Below are 24778 nucleotides of genomic sequence, written 5' to 3' on the forward strand. Positions count from 1 at the left end.
AGTGGCTCATGGACTCTACTTATTTACACTGACATGATAGCACAGAAGATTTGACGTGTTTAAAGTGTGGTTTGGATGCCAACACACTCACACTCACACACACAGACCTGTGACGCTTGTTGTGTTGAAGGGCTTTGCTGTGTTTTTATGGCTTTTAGGGGATGAAAAGGGTTTGTATTTTTTAACAGAAAACGTGAGTGTTTGTGGAGTTGCTCTGTTTAAGGATGAAGACGGCAACTGATTTGATCCCTTTCTCTTAGATCTGCCCGTCTGGGTTTGTTAAGACTGGGTTAGGGTTAGACACACACACACACACACACACACACACACACACACACAACTGATTTGATCCCTTTCTCTTAGATCTGCCCGTCTGGGTTTGTTAAGACTGGGTTAGGGTTAGACACACACACACACACACACACTCAACTGATTTGATCCCTTTCTCTTAGATCTGCCCAGTCTGGGTTTGTTAAGACTGGGTTAGGGTTAGACACACACACACACACACAACTGTTTTGATCCCTTTTCTCTTAGATCTGCCCGTCTGGGTTTGTTAAGACAAAATGACGGCTTATTGGCCAGCTGATCCAAATGGGATACGGCTTTAGTGTTTCAGAACACACATACACACACACCATACACACACCCACACACATACATACACACACACACACACCCCCCCCCCCACACACACACACACTCTCTAATGGAATAGTATGGCTTTAGTAGGTTTCAAAACACACACACACACACACACACTCTAATGGAGTAGTACGGCTTTAGTGGGTTTCAGAGGAAGAGATGGCCTGTGCTCTTATTTTGTGGCAGTGGCTTTGGAGAAGAGGTCTTTTAAAAATGCTGTTCTGAACGAACGTCAGCCTCGATCCCAGTCTTCCACCACCCCAGCAGTGCAGAGCCTGGGTTAGCTAGCTAATGCTAATGCTAACCCAGCCTCTTCCACCACCCCAGCAGTGCAGAGCCTGGGTTAGCTAGCTAATGCTAATGCTAACCCAGCCTCTTCCACCACCCCAGCAGTGCAGAGCCTGGGTTAGCTAGCTAATGCTAATACTAACCCAGCCTCTTCCACCACCCCAGCAGTGCAGAGCCTGGGTTAGCTAGCTAATGCTAATGCTAACCCAGCCTCTTCCACCACCCCAGCAGCGCAGAGCTTCCCTCTTACAATCCGCAGGTTTGATGCGGTTGTCTTGAAATGTACTCTACAGTATCAGCAGTTTTTTATTTAAACATTTGTAAAGTGTCTTGTATTGCTTCAATATAAAGATCTATATATAAATATATATTATGTATAAATATATACAGACATATATACGCATACATTAACAAGTGTGATTTAACTTTGAAAACTGTTTGAATGACAAAGTGTAAGCGTAATTTATTTTTTATACTTCCTCGTGATACAATTGTGACCACATAGACACACACACACACAAACAGATACATACACAAACAACCACTCAGACGCATTTACAAATAATACGCAAACCAATAACACTCTCCTATGCACATGTCAATATGATAAAACTTGTATTATTTTTAATCTGGTAATATAAAAGATTAAAAAAAAGGAAATTGCCAGCAAAATGTGGTCAGGGACTGTTGAAATACATATGTATGTCATGTGAATGTGAATGATTGTCTTCTATATTCCACAGTGTAGACTTAGTGTTGGCTGCTGTCTCTACTCATCTCTGTAGAAGCTGCATCGTTTATTTTGGAACCAAGGAGGTGAAAGATGGAACTGTGAAAGTGTCCACCTCATTGTGATGTCACGCTAGGGGCGAGCCAATGGGAAAGCTGCACTCCTCAACTGCCCTCATTGTGTTATGAGAGGAACAGACAAAAGAAAACACAAATGGTCACAGACCTTTCCAGAATTTCAGGAAAATCCCTTAAAATTGGCAGTCGCTCCTTGTGTCCAAAGATTAAAGAATTAAATACATTATGGATTGCAATGATATGAAGAGAATACTTGTGTTAAAACATTAGTCAACTATTTTAATGCATAGTCATGTTATGAGTCATGTTATGAATGGCTGGTTTACCTGTTTATACGGTTTATGTACAAACATAGGGTGAAGGCGTTGGCAGGAGAATGCCACAGGGTGAAGGCGTTGGCGGGAGAATGTGCGTCCGGTCATAATTGTGTTGGAAATGGCTGTGGCTTATGGACCCTGCCCCCCTGGTCCGACCAATCAGGACTGTGGCTTATGGACCCGCCCCCTGGTCCGACCAATCAGGGCTGTGGCTTATGGACCCCGCCCCCTGGTCCGACCAATCAGGGCTGTGTGTTTTGCTTACAAACTTCTTTATTGATCAGGGATGGTGTGTTTGTGTGTATGTCACGAGTGAACTTCTTTCCTTAAATGCATTAAGAACTAGCTCTGTTGTGAGTTTGGCACGTCTGTGTCCCACATACCTTTAACATAGAGGCCAAGCGCTCTGGCACTTTTTAGACAGGGCGACCCTTTAAATGCATGAAAACTATTTAAAGACAAGAAAGCACCTGCTTGGGGTGAAGTGTGTGTCTTTGTGCTGTATCCTGATGGCTCGGTAGGAATTTGTTTGTGTTTTGGGTGAAGTGTGTGTGGGTTTGTCCTGATAGCTCCATCTGTGTTTTTGAAACGGAGGACAGACAGGGGTCACGGGTGCCGAGGCGTTGATCACTATCGATCAGCTGATGATCCTTCTGCATCAGGAGCGCGTGGACAAGTGCGCTCAGCAGCAGATGCTCACGTCTGTGTGCAGTGGAGCGTTTGGCTTGAAGGTGTAGAGTAGGTTCAGATCCTTGTAAAAGTGAGCCTCTTTTTTGAAGTCTTTTGTCTTATGAGGCTTGAATTGAATTTCATGTAGTTGATCCCCATGGGGATCAATAAAGTATCTATCTATCTATCATCTATCTAGTCTTCTGTCTTATGAGGCTTGAATTGAATTTCTTTTGCTTCAGTTCAGGATACTGCAGAGCCACGGAGAGGGATAGTGTCATGTAGCTGATGTCTGGAGCTATTTGATTCTCATGACTTTATTTTTCTAAGATTGTTTCATTTTGGTTTTAATACCAATATCAATGAATGTTTTTACGATGAGAGGAAAAGCAACGCCTTGCTGTTTTTCCTCGTTTTATTCCGTCCTCTTGTTTCCCCTGTTAAACACGGTCATTGAGCTGACTTGCCGCAGGCAGACGCCATCTTGTGATGTCACAGGCCCCCCGCCATGTTCTCTCTTTAGTAGAGGAAATCAGTCAAATTGCAACAAGTGTTAGTGACTGGTTAAGGTAAAGGAGAGGGTGAACTTTTTTTTAATGGTGTATGAAAAGCAATGGCAACAATATGCTACAATTTAGAATCGTTGTTGGATGAGACAATACTCAAAGGGCTTATTATGAATACCTGTCTTAACTTAACTGTTATGACCTTGTTGCATGTCTGTGTCATTGTTCCCTGTGGAATAAATGCCCCTACCTGCAGGGGGCGCTTGGTTTGGCCTCTGTGTGCTTCTTTCTTTCTTTGTCACTGTTGAAACTCATCATCTCAGCTAGCCTCTATTAGCATCTTTCCTTGTTTCTATTTTTATATCGTTCATTTAACTCCCTGATTCTAGTAGAATCAGTTACACCATTGATGAAACTCCCACTATCTCAGATCTTAAATAAAAGAAAACAATAACATCTGAATAGCTTAAAGTAGACATGCATGTTGGGATCCTAATTTACAAGATAGGTTCCCACTGTATGAATCCTAAAAGGTTTAAGACCCTCAAATAAAATAATAAGTTATCTAAAGCTTCAAACAAGTGTACCGACATCTTTAATAGAGTGCAAGATTATCATGAGGTTGGATTGCTTGGAACTTGAAAAGTAGTTTAAATTAGCTGAGTGGTAATGACAATGATAAGTGCAGTCAGTCTTGATGGATTATGCGTAACCCTAACCCTATCCCTAACCCTAACCATTAAGGCTGTTTACACGTAGCCAGGTATCTGGAATAACAGTTATATTCACATGTGTTTTTGCCTTTCATTCATAAGAAAAACACTGTTTTTGGTCACCGAAAACAATTATTTCTGAAAACTTTGGTTAGATTACATTCAATCACACTAAACACTATAACAGTAAAGGCTTGCTGAAGCATCAGTCCTTGTGTTCAGCCCTCGTGTTCAGCTTTTATCTGTGTTCAGCCCTTTTCTGTGTTCAGACCTTATCTGGTAAAAATCGTATCTGGTAAAGATGTGCATGTCCAACCCTATTAGTAACCTCCAGAATGATTGGCACCTCTGCTAAAGTTGACTAAAAACCAGTAGAAAACATAATCTGTTTGGGATTTATTGTAATCCCACAATGGAAAAAAAATAGGAAAATACAATCTTGAAGTGAAGCAAATTTCTTTTGAGAAAAAGGAAAATCTCAGAAAGTCTCGCACAGTACCCGCACCAACCGCCCTTACCATTTCCACACTGGATGGGAAGTGTGTTGAAAATGTTTCATCTTATAAATATCTTGGTCTGTGGATTGATGAAAAGCTAACATTCAAAGTTCATATTGATAAGTTAGTGAGAAAGCTGAGAGTAAAGCTTGGCTTTTATTTTAGAAATAAATCCTTTTTTACTCTCTAAGCTAGGAGGAAACTGATCAGTGCCACTTTCCTACCAGTCTTGGACTATGGGGGTGTTATTTATATGCATGCTGCCTCTACCACACTGCACGCACTTGACACGGTCTACCATGGTGCACTACGGTTCATTACTAATGCCAAGTCACGCACTCATCACTGTCGTCTTTATGAGATGACTGGTTTTAGCTCTTTAGGTCTGTGTAGATAGTTCCACTGGCACATTTTTATTTATAAAGCTATTAACGGTACTTCAAACTGTGGGAAAAGGTAACAATAAAGCACATAGATTTGTTTACAAGCTAGCTAACGGTTAGCATAAGTTTGGCAGAACTATGTGGATGTTACAAGGTAAGAAACACGATTTAAAACGAGTTTCTTGTTTCTCACTTCTCTTTCCGGGACGGTGGTCTCAATGTTGCAAGGTTGGTTTTCTGCCTGGGGACGCTAGGCGCAGCGGAGAAAATCACCATTTTCACCGGAACAGGTCATTTAACCATCCAAATGATTTCTAAACAGGTTTATTACGTTGAAATAGTTGCCAAGTTCCCCTTTAAAAGATCCAAATTTGAACAGTGCACATGTTTCCAATGACCAGTGTTGTATAAAGTACTAGAAAGCAATACTTGAGTAAAGGTACAAGTACCATACTAGAAAAAGACTTTTGGTAGAAGTGAAAGTTACCTTTTAGAATATTACTTAAGTAAAAGTCTTAAAGTATCTGATACTGTACTTAAGTATCAAAAGTAATTTTCTGATATTTAATGTACTTAAGTATTTGAAGTAAAAGTAATTTTTTTTTTTTTTTTTTAAAGCAAGCCGTTCCCAGATAGCAAACTTCATTGATTTAAAGTTGAAATTTGGTCAGATTGGTTGCTGTTTGGTTGAATTTAAAAAGTCAACATCAATTCAATGTTTAAGTGTAATTATAATTTCAACGTTGAAAAACTGGCGTTGAATCAACATTGCTTAAAGGGTTTGGGTTTTCCATAATTAAAAAGCATTTCATCAACATCGTTTCAATGTCAATCTTCCGAGGATACGCGCTTTAATCAACCGTCCAATCAGCAAGCAGTATTTTATTTGAATTTTCTCCCAGAGGAGCTGGATACTCTCGCTGCAGTGCAAGCGTTAGAGAAGAGAAGAAGAAGAAGTAGAAGTGTGAGAAGTGTCAGCTTAACATTTGTAAAGGTAAATTCGACATTTATCATTTTTTATCGGCCACTGTTGAGAAACTAAACTAGAAAAAGTTGTTAAATGGGTTATTCCAAGATGTAGTTCTACCATGTTCTAGACCAGGGGTTCCCAAACTTTTCCATGACAAGGCCCCCCAAATACCACTAGATTCTGGCCGAGGCCCCCCTTTTGCGTGATGTTGTATCGAACCCATCACCAATACGGCAAATGTAGAAATAAGTAAATAAAACATCTAGGTGAAAATCCTTTTTATTGGCTTTGTAACAATAACATTTGTATGTCAGATCTTCAAATCTGGTAGAGTAATTTCAACATTTAACATTGTACCTGTGCACATGTGTCAGTGAATGGAAAAAGAGAGAGATCTTAATGAGGGAACATTGAGTATACATATTAATGAGGGAACATTGAGTATGCATATTAATGAGGGAACATTGAGTATGCATATTAATGAAATGGATGGGCCTGGTGGCAACAATCAAAAACACTGTGAGTGTGTGTGAGAGAAAGGAAGAAAGAAGAAGAGAAAGCATAGCATTCAACAACATTGTGTGAGTGTGTGTGAGTGAGTGAGTGAGTGAGTGTGTGTGTGTGTGTGAGTGTGTGTGTGTGTGAGTGAGTGAGTGGGATGGGTGGGCCTGGTGGCAACATTCAATAACACTGCACAGAGAGAGAGAGAGAATATATCAATGGGATGGGTGGGCCTGGTGGCTCCTACACAGTTTTTCAAGCCTGGGCTTTATGTCTGTCAGTGCAACACGCATGTCACTCTCCACATTTAGACGTGCTCTGTGTTTTGTTTTAAGTACTTTCGAAGTTGAAAAGCCAGACTCACATAAGTAAGTGGTTGCAAAAGGAAGAAGGCATTTCAGAGCCCTCAGCTAGGGTGGGAAAGGCCTTCCTTACATACATCCAGTAGCTAGACAGGGAAAGAGCCTCAAATTTAATTTTTAAATCGCATGAAGCAGTCATCTCAATCAGCGCCTCCTGTGATTTTAAGTCCAGACAAGAGCCTACACATCTGGGGCAAATGGGTTCCTTACCCAGTTTAGATGGGTGCTGTCAATGTCAGGGAAATATTCTCTGAAATATCTCTGGAGGTGATCCAGGTGGGATTGTATCAGTGGAGAAATGGTGTCCAACTCACCACCAGATGACAGCAGCTCTTGGTGTAGTAGTGGGAACATTTCTGTAATTCCCTCCTTGAGCTTGTTTGACCATAGCGTGATCTTCAAGGAAAAAGCACGCACTTTGTCTTGCATATGTACTATGTATGTGTCACGCCCAGGGTCGGACTGGGAACAAAATTCGGCTCTGGCAATTTTCTCCTGGACCGGCCCACTACCCCAACCCCCCCCCCCCCCACACACACACACACAAGCCCACCGATACCAAAATCCCCCCCCGATTCCCCCCCATAAATAACAAACACACAGTATCATGCTGTAGCAACACTTCATAAACTGAACCCAAACATTTAGATTTGGACCTATAGGTTATTATAATCACAATAACACGGGGGTCCGGGGGGGTCTCTCCGGGATTAGTTTTTTAAATTCTGGTTGCTAATCACACCATTTTAAAGTGATTTGAGAGGGACAGGATTCAGGGATAGGAAGACAGGCTCATCTTCTGTCTGTCTCACGTCATGTTACCCCATGCATTAAACCACATGTCACTGCTTGACTAAATGAAAAATATAGGCTACTGAACATGCATGGAGATCGTCAAAGTTGACAGAAATTACGATTTGTGCCAACATGTTGTAGAAACACAACCACAGCCTTTAGGCCTATTTGGTGCAAATCTTCTCCTTTACTTTGGTTATAGTCAGCGATTCACATTAACTGTAGGCTATCACCACAAGTGTATACTAAACGTTTTTGCCCAAGTTTGTTTGCCATCATCACATTTTGCAAAATTAGGCTACCTTCGTTACTAACCTACCAGTTGATAGGCTACTTTTTTTACGTGCATCGACTCGCGATTGATTGTAATGGAACACTCGGTGGAGAGACTTCCACTTTCCCAGTTTCACTGTCGTTGTGAGCTAAAAGGCTACTACTGTATATGGGAAATACTTTGAAGTTCCTTTTGAGTCCAAACATGAATAGGTTTTCTTTAACCTGTGCTACACTTTTCCACCAAGTTGTGTGAAAATTGTAGGCTACCCGGAGTTTTTTTTATGTTGACAGACAAACCGCACTACAGTAGCCTACATGGTGCAGTAAATGGAAGCTCTTCGTAGCGCGTGCAACTAACGTCTATAAAAACAATATATTTATGGAATAAAACTAGACGCCTCTGATTGCTGTTTACGGTTAAACTGCGATGATGTGAACACCAGCCAGCGGAGGGCACTTATATAGCCTAGGCTACCATGCATGGACTCGTAGGCTATATTTCCCCACAAACCAAGCGGCTGCTTGGACAAATCCACTTGAGGGGAGGGGCAGGGGGGCGCGATCGTAACGTGGACCGGCCCACCGGGCATTTGCCCGGTTGTACAGATTACCAGTCCGAGGCTGGTCGCGCCCTTGCATGCTTTGATTAAGCACATTCAGATGACAAAAAATGTCAGCCATATATGCAAGTTTGAGAATCCAGGCTGCATTTGTAAACCGGTCAGCCAGCTGATGTTTTTCAGACGAGAGAAATTCTGCATCCTCCCTCTGCAACTCATAGACACGGTTCAAAACTGCCCCCCTTGAAAGCCAGCGTACGTTTGAGTGAAGCAGCAGTCCATCAAAACGGGCTCCCATTTCTTTACACAGAAGTGAAAACAATCTGTGTTTCAAAGGGCGGGCTTTAATGAAGTTCACTACGTGTATTATGTCCTGTAGTACCTGATTAAGCTCATCATCCAGCCGTTTAGGCACCAGGGCTTCTCGATGGAGCATACAGTGTGTGAACGCCGCATTCGGGGCCTTCTGTTTGATCAGAGCCGTCACCCCACTGTTCTTCCCAGTCATTGCTGCGGCCCCGTCAGAACACACACCCACACAACGAGACCAGTCAAGTCCATTTGAATCAATATATTCGTCCAACACTTGAAAAATATCTCTCCCGGTGGTTCTACTCTCAAGTACTTTACAAAATAGTATTTCCTCAACGAACTTTTCTTGGGAAATGAATCTGATATACACAAGCAACTCGGCAGCGTTAGCCACATCTGTGCTCTCATCAAGCTGCAGTGCGAAATATGTGCAGGCTCTCACCTGGTCCAACAGTTGATCAGACACATCCTCAGCCATGTCACCAATGCGTCTGCTCACAGTGTTATCAGATAGTGGCAGCATCCTCACCCAGTAGCTCTTTAACAATGTCTTTGGTAGCTGGCAGTAACAAATCCTCCCCGATTGTGTGTGGCTTCTTGGCTCACGCAATGTGATAGGAAGCCAAAAACGATGCCCTCAAAGCTCTCTCAGGAACAGTGGCTTGCTGCACGAATGTTGCTGACTGCCTGGTCAAATGTTCTTCCTTTCTTCTAAAAAATTCGATAGATTTTTCGGCTTCTCCTGGATGCTTCTGGTTCAGGTGCCGTTGAAGTTTAGATGGTTTTAAGCATTCGTTGGAGAGGATCTCGAAACACAGAATGCATTTGGGGCATTCATGTCCATTCTTGTGTGTGACGCTAGTAAATCCATACTTTATGTATGCTGCCTCATACCTGCGAGTTTTACTAGGCCAGGAGTTCATTTTCTGAGTTGTATTTGTGGTTTCGATAGGTGTATCGTCAGGGTTTTTCCTTTTTAAAAATCTATCCATTTTGACAGCTAGCCAGCTAGCTAACGTAAATAGCTGAGCTTGCGAGGTTAACAGGCTGCACTGACAGATTACGTTATGGTGTTTCATACTGTCCAATCAGAAAGATTACCATTAAAAGTATAATGTTCAGATATGCAATAAATTATTATAATGCTATTTCATAACAATACTCACAATAATAGAAATATTTTATGTTTTTACTTTTTTTTTTTGCTTTTATATTTTCATCCCACTTGCTGCGGCCCCCCTGGCGCCCCCTGGTGGCCCCCCAGGGGGCCGCGGCCCCCACTTTGAAAACCACTGTTCTAGACTACCGTTGGTGAAAGAACTGAATTTGGTGTTCATTAGTGCTAACATCATTATGCTAGTGAGTTAGATGTATGGCTATTATGTTAATATTCGTTTTTAGACTTGAAGTTGGAAAGGTTGCTATTGCTTCACGGTTAAAGTGTTATCGATGGTTAGTCTAGTGTTGGTTGGTTACCATTAGCAGGTAGGCCTACATCCATTTTGAAGATTGGCGCACTAGCTGCTAACCGTTAGCTTCGTAATAGCTATTGCTAATTAGTTGAAACACCTGTGGCTATTCAATGCTCTTTGGTAAATGACACTGACGGTGCCCATCACATACTTATTGTTAATAAAGTCGGACCTCTCTGGTTGACGCTACCGTCGTAAAACTCTTACTGAAATGGGGGTCAATAGCTACAATTCGGCTATTATTTAGACTTTTCCCTCATTCCCTTTCTCCAAAAAAGCGCTAACTATTGATATATTTTCTGTCGTTATTAGGTTTGCGAACGAGCATGTTTATTCTGTTGATTCTGTTCATGGGGCGAGTGTGAGTGACTGTATTCTTGTGCGACACTGTGTTTAACGAAGACGAGCTCCAGCCCTGGCCGTGAACCAGCTTTACACCGAAGGGAGCTCTCGATACCTGGGGCTGTTGATCTGCTGAGCTCGGCAGCGAGAGAGCTATGAATATTACCGACACACGTAAAAGAATGATCTGCGCATGCGTTGGCGACTCTGGTAGTAGGTGTGGCCCACTGTTTTACTGACTAATCAGAAAACCACGTGATTGTTCTCATCCAATCGTCAAATATTGCACCGTATATAGTCAGATCTTTGAGACGATGCACTCACTCAGATTGATTTTCATGTTGGACGTCTCAAGTCTTTTCCCGGCTGAAGACGTTTTCTCTTGAAGTTTTTTTTAAAGGCTTTTATTTCACTCTTCACTTCACTATTTCAATTTTTTCACTGCTAGCAATCCTCGTGGTTGTCTTCTCATAAGTCTTTAGCCCATGAAAACAATATTTTCTCTTGACAGAAACGATTGAATTTTTGAATTTTTTTGAATCACTTTTTTTTGTAAAACAACTAGACTATAATCATGAAAAAAACGTAATCATTTTTTCGTCTTGTTGGTCAGCTCTTTCCCTGCTCAAATTTTGAACATTTCTAATTTTTCACTGCTAGCAATCCCTGTGATTGTCTCCTCTCAAGTCTTTCGCCTTTACTTCACTTTTTACATTTTCATGTCAAACTACTGAAAAAAACAGCCTGACCAGCTAAAGGTGGTTTGCTGGTTGACCAGCTTGTTAACCAGGTTGTTTGACCACCCTATGATGGTTGACCAGCTAGACCAGCAAATCTCTTGCAAAAACACACCTTCAGCTGGTTTACCCACCTAACGATGGTAATTCAGCTGGTTTTGCTTGTTGTACCACCTCAAGCTGGTCATTTTAGCTGGTGTTGCTGGTCTACACTGCTGGTTTAACTGGCCGTGCCAGCTTATGTTGGTCAAACCAGCATGACCATCGTACACCAACAATGTCAAGCTTGGCAGGCTGGTCACCAGCATGACCATCTTGCACCAGCTGTATCCCACACGACAGGCTGGTCAAACCAGCATGACCAGCTTCCTCAGATGGTCATGCCAGCATATCCAGCTGGTGGTCCAACCAGCTACACCAGCAAAGACCAGCAAGAGCTGGAAGAAAACCAGCAAAGACCAGCTTAAACCAGATAAAACCAGCTACCAGCATAAGCTGGTTTCTAGCTGTTTTTTTCAGCAGGGTAGGCAAAAAAAAAATAATAATAAAAAAAAAACCTTGCGTGGTTGTCTTGTCAGTTAGCTTCTTTGCTGCTTTAACTTCGTTTTTCACTGCTAGCAATCACGTGTAGTAGGTTGCGGTCGTCTCGTTAGCTCTTTCGCTGCTCAAACTTGTAATTTTCACTGCAGTCCACCTGGGGTAGGTCGTAGTTGTCTCATAAGTCGGCTCTCCTGCTTCTCAAATCAAAACACTTCCTCATTTTTCACTGCTAGCAATCCTCATGGTTGATAGAAACAATCTTTTTTTTTTTCGTAAAGCAACCAGGCTACAATACTTTTTCTTACATCTTTCCCATGTATTCCTTCCCTTTTTGGTTTATTAAAGTTTTTTTTAAAAGTGATAACTTTGTACTTATTGCACACTGCCACCGGCAACGTCGTGCTCATTGCTCACACTGTTTGACTGCTAGCAGCATAGCACACAATTGTTTTAATATTGCCAAATCAAAGTTCCCAATATGACGTCTTACTGGGCTAAGAGACGAACTGTAAACAAATTTGTCAGGAACACGCAACAGTATATCCTTTAACAGTATAACCGTTAATAGGCCTGAACTGACGAAAACAAATTCGGCTTCACTCATTTTTGAACATAATGAAATACCTTCCACATCTTCTGTTTGTCTGGATACACCACCTGAATGTACAACTTTCTGTGTACAAGGGGATGATTCATTAGAGGATAGCATATCAGAGCGTCTGCACATCAGAACTTCGTCCTTTGACTTTGATGCGCATCAGAGTGCTGCTGTAGGCCCAGATGATCTGGATGATCTAGTTGAGTCTGACGAGCCAGATCCTGATCTTTTGATTAGGAGTCTAGGATATTGGGCCACAAGTTATCATTAGTTGCACTGTCTGCTCTGCTTTCCATCTTAAAGATATTCCACCCTACGTTCCCAAAGGATGGGAGGACTCAAATGTCTGAGTCTGCCAGTGAACCTTACAACTCTTGCTGTGCAGTTTAACATAGATGGCCTTCCCCTCTTTAAAAGTTCGAAGCTGCAATTCTGGCCCATACTTGGACTACTCAAATGTGATTACACCAAGTCCCCATTTGTTATTGCTTGTTTTTGTGGTATAAGCAAGCCAAACATTTTTGAGTACTTGAAGCATTTTGTGGAAGAACTTGGTGGTACACTGGCTAATGGCATTGTTCATAATGGTAAGCGACTCAGTGTGGTAGTTGACTCGGTTATTTGTGATGCTCCAGCCAGAGCATTCGTTAAGAACATAAAATCACACAACGGATACTCTGGATGTGACAAGAGTGACAAAGAAGATGTCTGGAGGAATAAAATGACTTTTCCAGAGACAAACGTTAGGCTCAGGACAGACTATAGTTTTTCACAAATGATTGATGAGGAGCATCACTTGAGGCAAACACTTGGGCCTTTAACAGGGTTGGTGAAGATGGTCTCTATGTTCCCGCTAGATCAGGGGTCTCAAACACCCAGCCCGCGGCCCAATTCCGGCCCGCGATGTATGTCAAAATAATAATGTAATCCGGCCCTTGAGGCTATTTTTAATTGCGACAAACAACGATACTGATTAAAATAGACGATAGTTCCAAGTACGGTGACAAATCTCAGTTGTACTCTGCTCCACTATGTGCTAGACATCCAGAGCTTGATTCAAACCCAAAATCGCTGCCAAAGTTTTCAGGAAATACTTGTATTACACGCGAGAAACATAAAGACGTGCATTTGTAATGACGCGGAAGCGATGCAGGCCATAGTTTTGCACAAATTGAAGCAGAAATAGGCCTACACCTAATGTTGAAAAACGTTCACGTGTGATGAAGTCTTAGGTAGCCTATGTTATTCACCTATTTTGATTTTGAAGGAGAATATCCTTTTGGAGATTATGATCGATCGTCTATTGACAGTGATAGTCACAGTGCGTCTGTGAATGGAGGTGCGTCTTTGCGTGTATACGACAGTGTCCACTAAGCATACCATGCTTATTTCGACCCTCTGCCCAACATAGCTTGGAGGTTGCAGTGGTAATCGTGATGAAAGTGTCCGTAATGGACGTGGTACAGACAGCAGGGCTAGTAGAAATAGGACTCTAAAGAACTACAAAGTCACCCGCAATATGATGCGAACTTCTGGGTACTCAGATTACCCGCGATAGGAACTGATTTGACCAGAATACTTTATTGTAGGCCTTGTAGTTTAGTAATACATCACTAAACCATATACATCTTAGGTGTTGGTATACATCTTAGGTGTTTTCCTGTTAATTTGTTATGTGGGTAATATGAAAAAAAGGAAAGTAAACCTGCTCAAATATGTTCATCCAATATTTACTGAAAGGTGCATAATTTGAGGTGCTTGCCATCCAGTGATGGGTACATTTACCCCCTTCATATACTTTTGTTTATACTCAAAGATTTTTACATTTACAGTAGGACTTTATCTCTGACCACTTTCAAGCCATGGCCTTTTGAAATTTTGATATAAAAATCCAATGGTGTTGCTTTCTTAACCCTGACGCCTAGTTTGCCAGGAGAACATATTTATGAGAAGAACATATTTTTATTTGGTGTGAAACACACACATACCCGTTTTTATGCTTTTTGTTTGTTTTATAATTTGTATTAATATTTATTTTATCATTATTTTATTTATAAGCTAAGGTTGCACTTTCTGTTTGCAGTTTTGTGTGGTATTTGAAAAAAAGAACATTGCATTTTCAGAAATAGCCTGCCCTCCAATCAGATGACGTTGGCAGAAGTGGCCCCCAGCTCATTTGAGTTTGAGACCCCTGCGCTAGATTATATGCACCTCTGTTGCCTCGGGGTAACAAGGAAACTATTAATTAAGTGGGTAAAGGGCAAAAATCTAACCACTAGGCTTCCATCCATAACGGTTAACCTGATTTCACAAAACCTGTTGGAGCTACGTCCCTACACTCTAACCGCAGACCACAGCCTTTAATGGAGCTGGATCGTTGGAAAGCAACCGAGCGAATTTAACCGCAGACCACGGCCTTTGATGGAGCTGGATCATTGGAAAGCAACCAAGCGAATTTAACCGCAGACCACGGCCTTTGATGGAGCTGGATCATTGGAAAGCAACCGAGCAAATTTAACCGCAGACCACGGCCTTTGATGGAGCTGGATCATTGGAAAGCAACCGAGCTGCGATCCTTCATGCTCTACTGGGGTCCTATAGTCCTGAAGGATTGCCTTGCTGAGGAATTGTACCAGAACTTCATGTTGTTTTCAGTTGGGATGTATTTGCTTTTGTCCCCATCAGTTTCTGAGAAAATAATATAATAATAATAATAATAAGCTTTATTTGTATAGCACCTTTCATACACAGAATGCAGCTCAAAGTGCTTTACATTTGAAGCATGTAACACAATAATAGTCAGTCAGTCATTATCAATCACTTTTCTTCATTGCTGGGGCCGTTTATGATCCACTCAGCAACATATCAAAAATATAGAAAATAACATTATTACATATATAATATATAACAATAACAGCCTTAACCCTTTACCCCCCATAAGCACGCCATATGGCAACTGTGGCAAGGAAAAACTCCCATATTCCAGGAAGAAACCTTGAGCAGAACCTGACTTAATAGGGGGAGCCCATCTGCTTCTGGCTGGCTGCGCCCTCCAATGGCAGCAGATGTAGAATAATCTGAAAAAGTAGTCTACAGGATAAAATGAGTTAACTAAAAGCTTTCCTATACAGGTATGTTTTCAGATCTTTTTTAAAAATATTTACTGAACTCGCCTGCTTGATGTACAGAGGCAGGGTGTTCCATAGTTTTGGGGCATAATGGATAAAAGCAGCTTCTCCACTTTGCTTGTGGAGCACTTTGGGTACGATTAAAAGATTAGAATTGGATGATCTAAGTTTCCTTTGTGGTTGATAAGATATTAAAAGCTCAGAGATATATGAAGGTGCTATGCCATTCAGAGCTTTGTAAGTAATTAACATAACCTTAAAATCAATTCTATAGGAAATAGGGAGCCAGTGCAGTTCAGCCAACACAGGGGTGATGTGTTCTCTCTTCTTGGTCTTAGTTAAAAGTCTAGCCGCAGAGTTCTGTATGAGTGCCAATTTCTTTAGATGTTTTTCGGGAAGACCAGTGAAAAGTGCATTGCAGTAGTCTAACCTGCTAGTGATAAAGGCATGAATTAGTTTTTCTGCATCTTGTTGAGTTAAAAAGGGCCGCACTTTGGCAATGTTTCTCAGGTGGAAATAAGCTGTCTGAGTAACTTTACTGATATGGGGCTTAAAACTTAACTCTGCATCTAAGATGACACCGAGGCTTGTTACTTTTGGTTTGACCTGGTGCGCCAAGTTCCCCAGATTACTAAGAACAATGTCTCGCTTTAGTTTTGGTCCAACCAAAAGTACCTCTGTTTTGTCATCATTTAGTTTCAAAAAATGTTTGCTCATCCACTGATTAATGGAGGTTAATCATGCAGCGAGGGAGCAAAGGCCATCTGGGTTAGTTGGCTCCACAGAAATATACAAATGGGTATCATCTGCGTAGCTATGGAAGTTTACATTATGCTGACTTATGACGTTTCCCAACGGAAGCATATATAGGGAAAATAGCAGGGGACCAAGGCAGCTCCCCTGGGCCACACCAAAAGGCAAGTCATGTTTTTCAGACACATGATCTCCTAGACTGATCTCTGCCAGTAATGTAGGTTTGAAACCAGTTTAGAGCATTATCAGAGAGACCCACCCACTTCGCAAGGCGGTGAATTAGGATGCTATGATCAATGGTGTCAAATGCCGCACTCAAATCCAGAAGAATAAGGATTTTAGAATCTTTGTTTGAGTCAGTAGCCAGTCTAAGATCATTGACTATTTTTACTAGAGCTGTTTCTGTGCTGTGATTTGATCTAAAACCTGATTGGAATTTTTCAAGGATACTGTTTTCGTTGAGGAAGGTATTTAACTGATTACAAACGACTTTTTCAAGTACTTTGCTCAGGAACGGTAGATTTGATATAGGCCTGTAGTTGCTCAGATTGGTATGGTCAAGATTCGACTTTTTAAGTAAAGGTTTCACAACAGCGGTTTTAAAAGCAGTTGGAAATATACCTGTTTCTAATGAGGTATTTATTACCTTGAGAATAAAGGGAGCTAAGCTATCATATACATTTTTGAGGAATCTAGTAGGGATTGGATCCAAAACACATGTTGAGGAGCCGGTTTGAGTTATAATTTTACCAAGCTCAGATTGAGTAATAGTGCTAAAGAACCTTAACTTTGGGGGGCTGTTTTTGGGTGTACTATCAAACATATTACTTGTGTTACCAATAGCCTCCCTTATAGAAATGACTTTGTTTTTGAAGAAGTCTACAAATTCTTCGCATCTTAGAGAGGATGCCTGACTGAGTGTATCAAAAGGTGTTTGATGCAGTAGCCTATCAATGGTGGAGAACAACACCCTAGAGTTTCCACTGTTTTCAGCAATTACCTTAGAGAAGTAGTTCCTTCTCTCATTCCGAATAGCTCTATTATAATTTGCTATTTTTTCTTTTAGAATGGCACGGTGAACCTGTAACTTAGTTTTTCTCCATGTTCTCTCAGCTTTTCTACTTGATCTTTTTAGATCATGGATATTTTTGTTCATCCAAGGTGTCAGTTTGCTACAGGGCCTTTTTTTAGTCTTTAAGGGTGCCACTCTGTCAAGCATAGCGCCTAATTCACGATTGAGAGCCTCTACCATTTGATCAATGGGATGATGTAAAATATCTAAATTTATGGAGTCTATAAGAGCTATGAACTGCTGTTCTGCTCTAATGTCCAAGAGTCGTGATTTGATTGCAATTTCGGGATGAATTTTTGGAGTATGTAGTACTATATTAAAAGATACACAATAATGATCAGACATATTGATATCATTTACTGATAAGTCTGTGACTTCTATCCCTCTAGAAATGACTAGATCGAGGGTGTTGCCAAGGTTGTGGGTGGGTCCTGTAACATGCTGCTTTAGCTCTAAACTGTCCAACACATTAAGGAACTTACTGGCTTTAGCATCAGTTGTCTTATTGACATGAATATTAAAGTCACCATTTACAATTATCCGATCATAGCTAGTGATGATGAGCGACATAAGTTCAGAAAACTGGTCGAGAAAGCCAGTCCATAGTTTAGGAGGGCGGTATAAGGTTAATAGAAGTACAGCTGGGTCAGCCTTCAGAGTGAGGGCAATATACTCAAAGGAAGCGAATTTGCCAAAGTTGACTCTAGTGCAGCTATATTTGTTTGAGAGAATGGAGGCAATTCCACCACCTCGTTTGCCTTGTCTAATTGAGTGGAAGAAATTATAATTTGGGGGACAGGTTTCAACAAGAACAGCTTCGCTGTCTGAAGTCAGCCAGGTTTCAACAAGAAACAGAAAATCCACATTTTTTTCACTAATAAAATCATTGATTGCAAAGGTTTTGGTAGTAAGTGCACCTATATTTAGTAAGCCCATGTTAGCTGAAAATGCCTCTGACTTTTGAGGAATATGCTGAGGTATGGAAAGAATATTTGTTAGGTTTCTAGTTTTAAATTTGTCTTTTCTTTTTACTATACGTTGGGTAGAAATCAACATTGGAATAGAACTATAAGCATAAGTCATGCTATTGCTTGATCTATGGTAGTAGTATTGTATGTTACCCTGCAGAAAACATTCTCAGACCCATCCACATGTATAATGCCATTCGAATCAATACCTGGGGGGCGTGAATCTGTAATATTTTCTACAGAATGTCAAAGCCTCAGTGTGGACGCTATGTTGTCAGAGAGTAGCCTGGCTCCATGTTGGTTTGGGTGGAGACCATCACGCTTCAGCATACTGGGCCTCTCCCAGAACAAGCCCCAGTTGGGGATGCTTAGGGAAGCGCAGTAGCGTTTGAGCCAGGTGTGGAGATCGAACAGTCTGGACCATCTCTCAGCACCTTTTCTGTAGGTAGGGAGAGGCCCAGAGATGACAAAGCGTTTTTCTGTGCCCATCAGGGTGGTGATGAGAGTTTTGTAGTTTTCCTGCAGTGCTACTGACTGCTTATCTCTGATGTCGTTTGTGCCCACGTGTACGATGATGTTGTTGACCTTGGTGTGGCAGGCCAGGATGCTTGGGAGTTTCTGCTGGATGTCAAGGACTTTGGCACCAGGGAAGCAGTAGACCTTGGAGGGACCGCTACATGATGGGAGAATGCAGAGGTCTCTAACCATGGAACTGCCGATGACCAGGGTGGAGGTTGATGAGGTCCAGGGAGGAGGGGGTCGGGGGGGCGCCGACTTTGAGTAGGGACCACGATGGTTGTCTCGGGGCAGGAGGGGCTCCTCATCCTCGGTCAGAATGGCGTAGCAATTTTCCAGTCGTATAGGTTGGGCTGGGCCTGAGTGCCGTCCGGACCGTCTGCAGTGCTTGTGATGCTTGCTTCTACGCCATGGCTCAGGCTGATGTGGAGTGGAGCTGGCCAGCAGAGCAGGCTTGGTTCTCAGCAGAGGCCGGGGAGAGGCAACAGGGACAGAAGTTGCATTAGTGCATGGCATGGTTAAAGTATTGGAGGGCAGAGTGAAATCAGGGCATCTGGCATTAGTGTGTGTAAGAGAGGTAACGTTACTTACGGAGAGAATGGTGTCGAGGAACTGTTCATCCTTCTCAATCTGATGGAGGGTCGCTATTCTGGCTTCGAGTTCCACTATCTTTTCGCTGAGAAGGACGCATGAGTCGCAGCCTGGTGCACAGCTGAGGGGAGGCATCGTGTCGCGGCCAAAATGGTGGTATATGGCCAAAAGTTGATGTTTTGTTGAACACTTTGGAAAATTGTATGGCAGGGATGAAATTGTATTCAGTAAACATCAAGTTATTCACTTAGCTGATGAACGCAGACAGTATGGGCCTCTAGATAATATTTCAGGATTCCCTTTTGAGAATTATTTAGGCCAAATTAAGCATTTTCTACGCAAGCCCCATAATCCTCTGCAACAGCTAGTCAAAAGGTTGTCTGAAATTCCCCTTGTTAATGTTCCATCCCCAACAGATGAACCTATGCCACACAACATTCACACAAATGGCCCTCTCCCTCAGTCTTTGAGTTCTGCCCAACAATACACAAAAGTCACCACTAGTCGGTTCACTTTGTCCACAACGCATGGGGACAATTGTGTTGCCGTGGGAGATGATATTGCATTAGTTGAGAACATAGTCCATATACAGGGTAATATCTGCGTGTTGTACAGAAAGTTCAAACACCAACAATCATATTACACATATCCTTGTGAGTCGTCACACATGGGGATATACAGGGTTTGTGACTTACATGACAACATGGGTGTAACAGCACTTCGTTACATGACAACATGGGTGTAACAGCACTCCGTTACATGACAACATGGGTGTAACAGCACTCCGTTACATGACAACATGGGTGTAACAGCACTTCATTACATGACAGAATGGGTGTAACAGCACTCCGTTACATCAAACCGAAATGTGTTCTGTATTCAGATGGAGGTTATTTCATAGCTATTCCCACACTTCATACATAAACTATATTATTAAGCCACATACATACAACACACTGCCCACCACCCTCTGATCATCAGTATGCCACTGCCCCACACACACACACACACTGCCCCCCCCAACACACACACTGCCCCCCCCCCAACACACACACACTGCCCCCCCCCTCAACACACACACACACACTGCCCCCCCCAACACACACACACTGTCCCTTACCAGCATCTTATTAAGCCACATACATACAACACACTGCCCACCACCTCTGATCATCAGTATGCCCCTCCCCCCACAAATAGATAGATAGATACTTTATTGATCCCCAAGGGGAAATTCAGAAAAATGCACACTTCCCCCGCACACATACACTGCCCCTTAACTCTGCAACTCATACATACATGCAGTGCACCACTCACCACCACTCCACCCAAAACATCACACATGCAGTGCACCACTCACCACCACTCCACCCAAGGATTAGGATTCCCTTGCCCCTCACACACACACACTTACATGCTCCCTCTACTACACACACACACACTTACATGCTCCCTCTACTAGCACGACCCCAGGCAGTTGGGTTGACCCCTTGGTTGACCCCTTGGTTGACCCTGTTGCTCCTGGGTGTCCCTTAGTGCTCCCCAACCCTCTTTTTTATGGTATCTTTTTATTTATTTTTATAGTATCTTTTTATTTATTTTTATAGTATCTTTTTATGGTATCTTTTTATTTATTTTTATAGTATCTTTTTTATAGTATCTTTTTATTTATTTTTCTTTATAATTTATTTCTGTAGTTGAGTGGACACTTCAGCACAATGCATTTCATTACTTATAAATATTTATTTATAAGTACATGACAATAAAACTTTGAACTATCCGTACATTTCCATGCAGCCAATAAACGGTTTTGAATCAGTTTACTGGCCAAATTCCATTTATGTTAATAAACCGTTTAACCTGTTTACAAGCAAGTAGAATGTCAAATTTAGAGCATAGGCCTATGCGCAAACGGTTTACTAGTAAACCGAATATGGTCATTTTCGGTTTATTCCAATCAGAAAAAGATGTTCACAAGACACAGGCATATTCAGTTTATTCTCATTAAACTGATTCAAAACCGTTTATTGGCTGCATGGAAATGCACTGAATGATGCCAAGAATTTTATTGTCACATGTGAGTGAGTTTGCCTACATTAGGAATGCAGTTGTGTGTGTGTGTGTGTGTGTGTGTTGCAAAGTCAGGTGGTGTTCATGTTCATTTATAGTTCAAATAGGCTGGGGTAAATGTACCCATCTCTGCGTTGCCTAAGGTTCAAGTAAACTCATACAGGCATTACGTTAGCGGGTTGCTGTGTTGTTTGACTCATTTGTTTGTGATACTCAGGAATTATCTATCACTTGTCCATAGAAAAGCAAAGATGGAAAGCAACATGGAGCTTTGGAATGTTGTGCAATTCCCTGGAGGTGGCGTAGCTATAGTGCTAGACAGCTGGTATGATGCAACACAACAAAAATTGTTGTGGCCCCCTAAACATGTTAAACATTCGAAAGCACTTCAAGATCAACTCCAACCAGATGATCGATGGACTACGTATCATGATGTTTGCCTCTTAAAAAGCTGTGGTGGGTCACTGCAGCCCGTCATCACTATTGTGTAGGGATGCAAAGGTACAGTTTCCTCACGGTAGAAGTACAATTTCAATATTTAAAAAAAAAAAAGTTATGACATGGATTTTTAATGGATGTGCCTAGTCTCTGTAGAATCAATTAGGGATGAGGTGTCTGCCAATTTGGTTCAAATGTATTTCGCTGTCTCCCTCTGTCTCACCACTCACCTGCTACTGTCACTTATAAACACTTTCTTCCTCCAACTTTCTAACAACAGAAATTTGGGGGAACATTAGACCATTTGTGCTAGGAATTGTTGACCAAAAACAGGTGTGATCTGTTACTTTTGATTTTATTAAGGCAAAGAAGGCCGAAACTGTATGAAGAGCAGGGTTTACCTGAGAAGAAAAGGTTTGCTGGTGCACCTGATGTGGGTTCCCCAGGTACAGGAATAGTAACTAGAATGTAATGCCAGAGGAATTACAATAGTGGATGGAAAGCTGCTGGGTTAATGTTGGTGGGGAGATTCCTGAAAAAAAAAAATTGAAGCACTTAATCTTTGAGTTTATACAAACCCTTGTACCAAAAAACCTTGTGCGTCAGGCATTCTAGAGATATCACACTCAAGGTGGGTTTGGCCTTGACATTGACTTAATCATTGAGTCCATACAAATGTTCACACCAAATTTGAAGCATGTGCGTCAAGCCGTTCTGAAGTTGTGACACAAGCATGAAAGCTGGCCTTTGGAAAATGTAATTCAGAGTATGCAATGCAAGACTGCAAAACGGGGCTTTCAGTTGGTGTTGATGACTGCTCATTCTGCAGCCAGCACCCTTCATTAATATTAAAGCAACGTTGAAATTCTAACTACAGATCAATGGGATTTCAATGGTATTTCCATTTAAATGAATATTGAAACAATGTTGAAATTACAACCAAACTAAAGATCAATGTGATTTCAGTGGTATTTCAATTGATATTAAACCTCAGTAAACCACTATTAGCCTAATCTGGCAAAATATTGGGAAATTCATATCCTGCTTTATCTACAGCCAGGATAAATTTGGCTAGGCCTAGGTATGTCTTGTTTAGGCTACACAAGCTTGCATAAATAACCATTGACAACTTGTTATCAGTTAAGCAAGTGCATTTATTCACTCTTCATCTAGAAATTCGTGTGTACTGTGTTTTCCTGCCATCCATAGCAGTTGCAGTCAGCCTGATCCTTCAGTGGCAGAGTGAAGCGGCACCTAACAGAAATAGAAGAGGGGGGGGGGGGGACAGCTGTTAGATAAATATGTTCAACTGAGCAACAAACTAACAGCTAAGCCTACAATCAAGTTATTTTACGCCAGTGGTTCTCAAACTTTTTCTTTTATTCCCCACTTAGATCAAGGGGGCATTTTTAAACCCCACCTGTCCCTCATCGCTCTAAATCAGACGTTTCAGCGATTTCACTCAAATTCTCAAAGGCATAATACTGTCGCGATCGAGGCGCCTGTCCCATACCTCAAGTTTTTTGATGAATGCAGTAATCTTAGATCTGCTAGGTGAGGTAGGTGCTTGTCTTAGCCTTGTAACTGGAGATTTAACTCATTGAGCCACACATACAAACGTAGTTCAAAACGAAGGCCAAGTTTCAGCCAGTGATTGTTTGCCATTTCCCTCGTCAGCTGGCAATTTGAGTGCTTAGCTTCTAGCTAGCTGCTACCGCCTCCACTGCACACAACCGCGAACCATGAACTTACTATGTTGCTAAGCTACAAGTTTGAAGCTAACGCCAGCTTGCTTACTTGATTAGCCGAGTCGTTTTAAACAGACTTCACACACTCCATTCAAATACAAAACACAAATAATTAACTTACATTGGGTTTGGTAGGAAAACGTCCGTTTCGTCGTTGTTTGTTGGACGAACCAGACAACAAGAACGTAAACTTTCTCCAAGAGGATGCTTGACAGCAGCAGTGCCTGTAGAATCGGTAGGAATCAGAGGCAAGGAGAACGCTACTGCGTATGCGCACAAGTTCATTACGGGATGTGTAGTTTTAGGGAGCACCAGATTGTATGCATTAGGAGCTGAGACCGTTGAATTCACAGGTGACACCTGTGTCAGTGTTCTAATTAGCCCGGGAAATTCTCTGGGAGCTTAACAAGCGCAGCTGGCTTTAGGCATGGCTTTAGGCCATTATGACATCACAGCCTTTGAAGTTTAAGGGGGAAAAATGAGCTTTTTACCATTTTTAATCCCCTATTTCTCAAAAAGTATAAACTTTTAAAAAAATCTGAAAAAATAACTCTCTTGCCCCACTCCAGACCTTCAGAACGGTTATTTCAACATGTCTGTACGTTAAGCGGTTAGAGTCGCATTAATTCTTGAAAAGGTAAAAAGAAAAGGTTATAATAATAATAATAAGAAGAAGCCAGGAGATTTCAAGATAGTGGATTCCATCCACTATAATGATGACTACACTAATGATGTGTTATTTTATATTCAGCGGTTGTCTTTCAAACTGTCTCTGTACGCAATAGTAGTCTGATAAGTGACCGCTATGGTGTAGCTAGGTTAGTCTTTACAACATACTAAGGTCGGGGGCCAATTGCAGCCCTCTGCTCACTTTTATGCAACCTGCCATGAAGTCGAAATATCTGTAATGTGGCCTAATGTCACATTAATCTATTATATATCCATTGCACATAGTTGGTCAAGTACTAGTGTGACATGTTTTTCATCATTAAACAGTGTAGCATTATTTAACATTTATCTTGGGGCGATATGAAAACAGTGTATGTTTATATGCTAATAATGATGTATATAAAGAATCTATAATATGTTTTGTAGGGACAGCTTTTACGATCACCAGAAAGAAGGGGTATGTGGTCACATTCATCTTTTCTCAGTTCTGATTACACTAAGCTTTTCTTTTTGCCTACAAATGTAGCCTGACATT

The sequence above is a fragment of the Alosa pseudoharengus genome, unplaced genomic scaffold, assembly GCF_046254945.1.
Source record: "Alosa pseudoharengus isolate Yale_2024_CS ecotype anadromous, Long Island Sound unplaced genomic scaffold, YU_APseudo_1.1 YU_APseudo_1.1_scf_6, whole genome shotgun sequence".
NCBI classification, from domain to species: Eukaryota; Metazoa; Chordata; class Actinopteri; order Clupeiformes; family Clupeidae; genus Alosa; species Alosa pseudoharengus.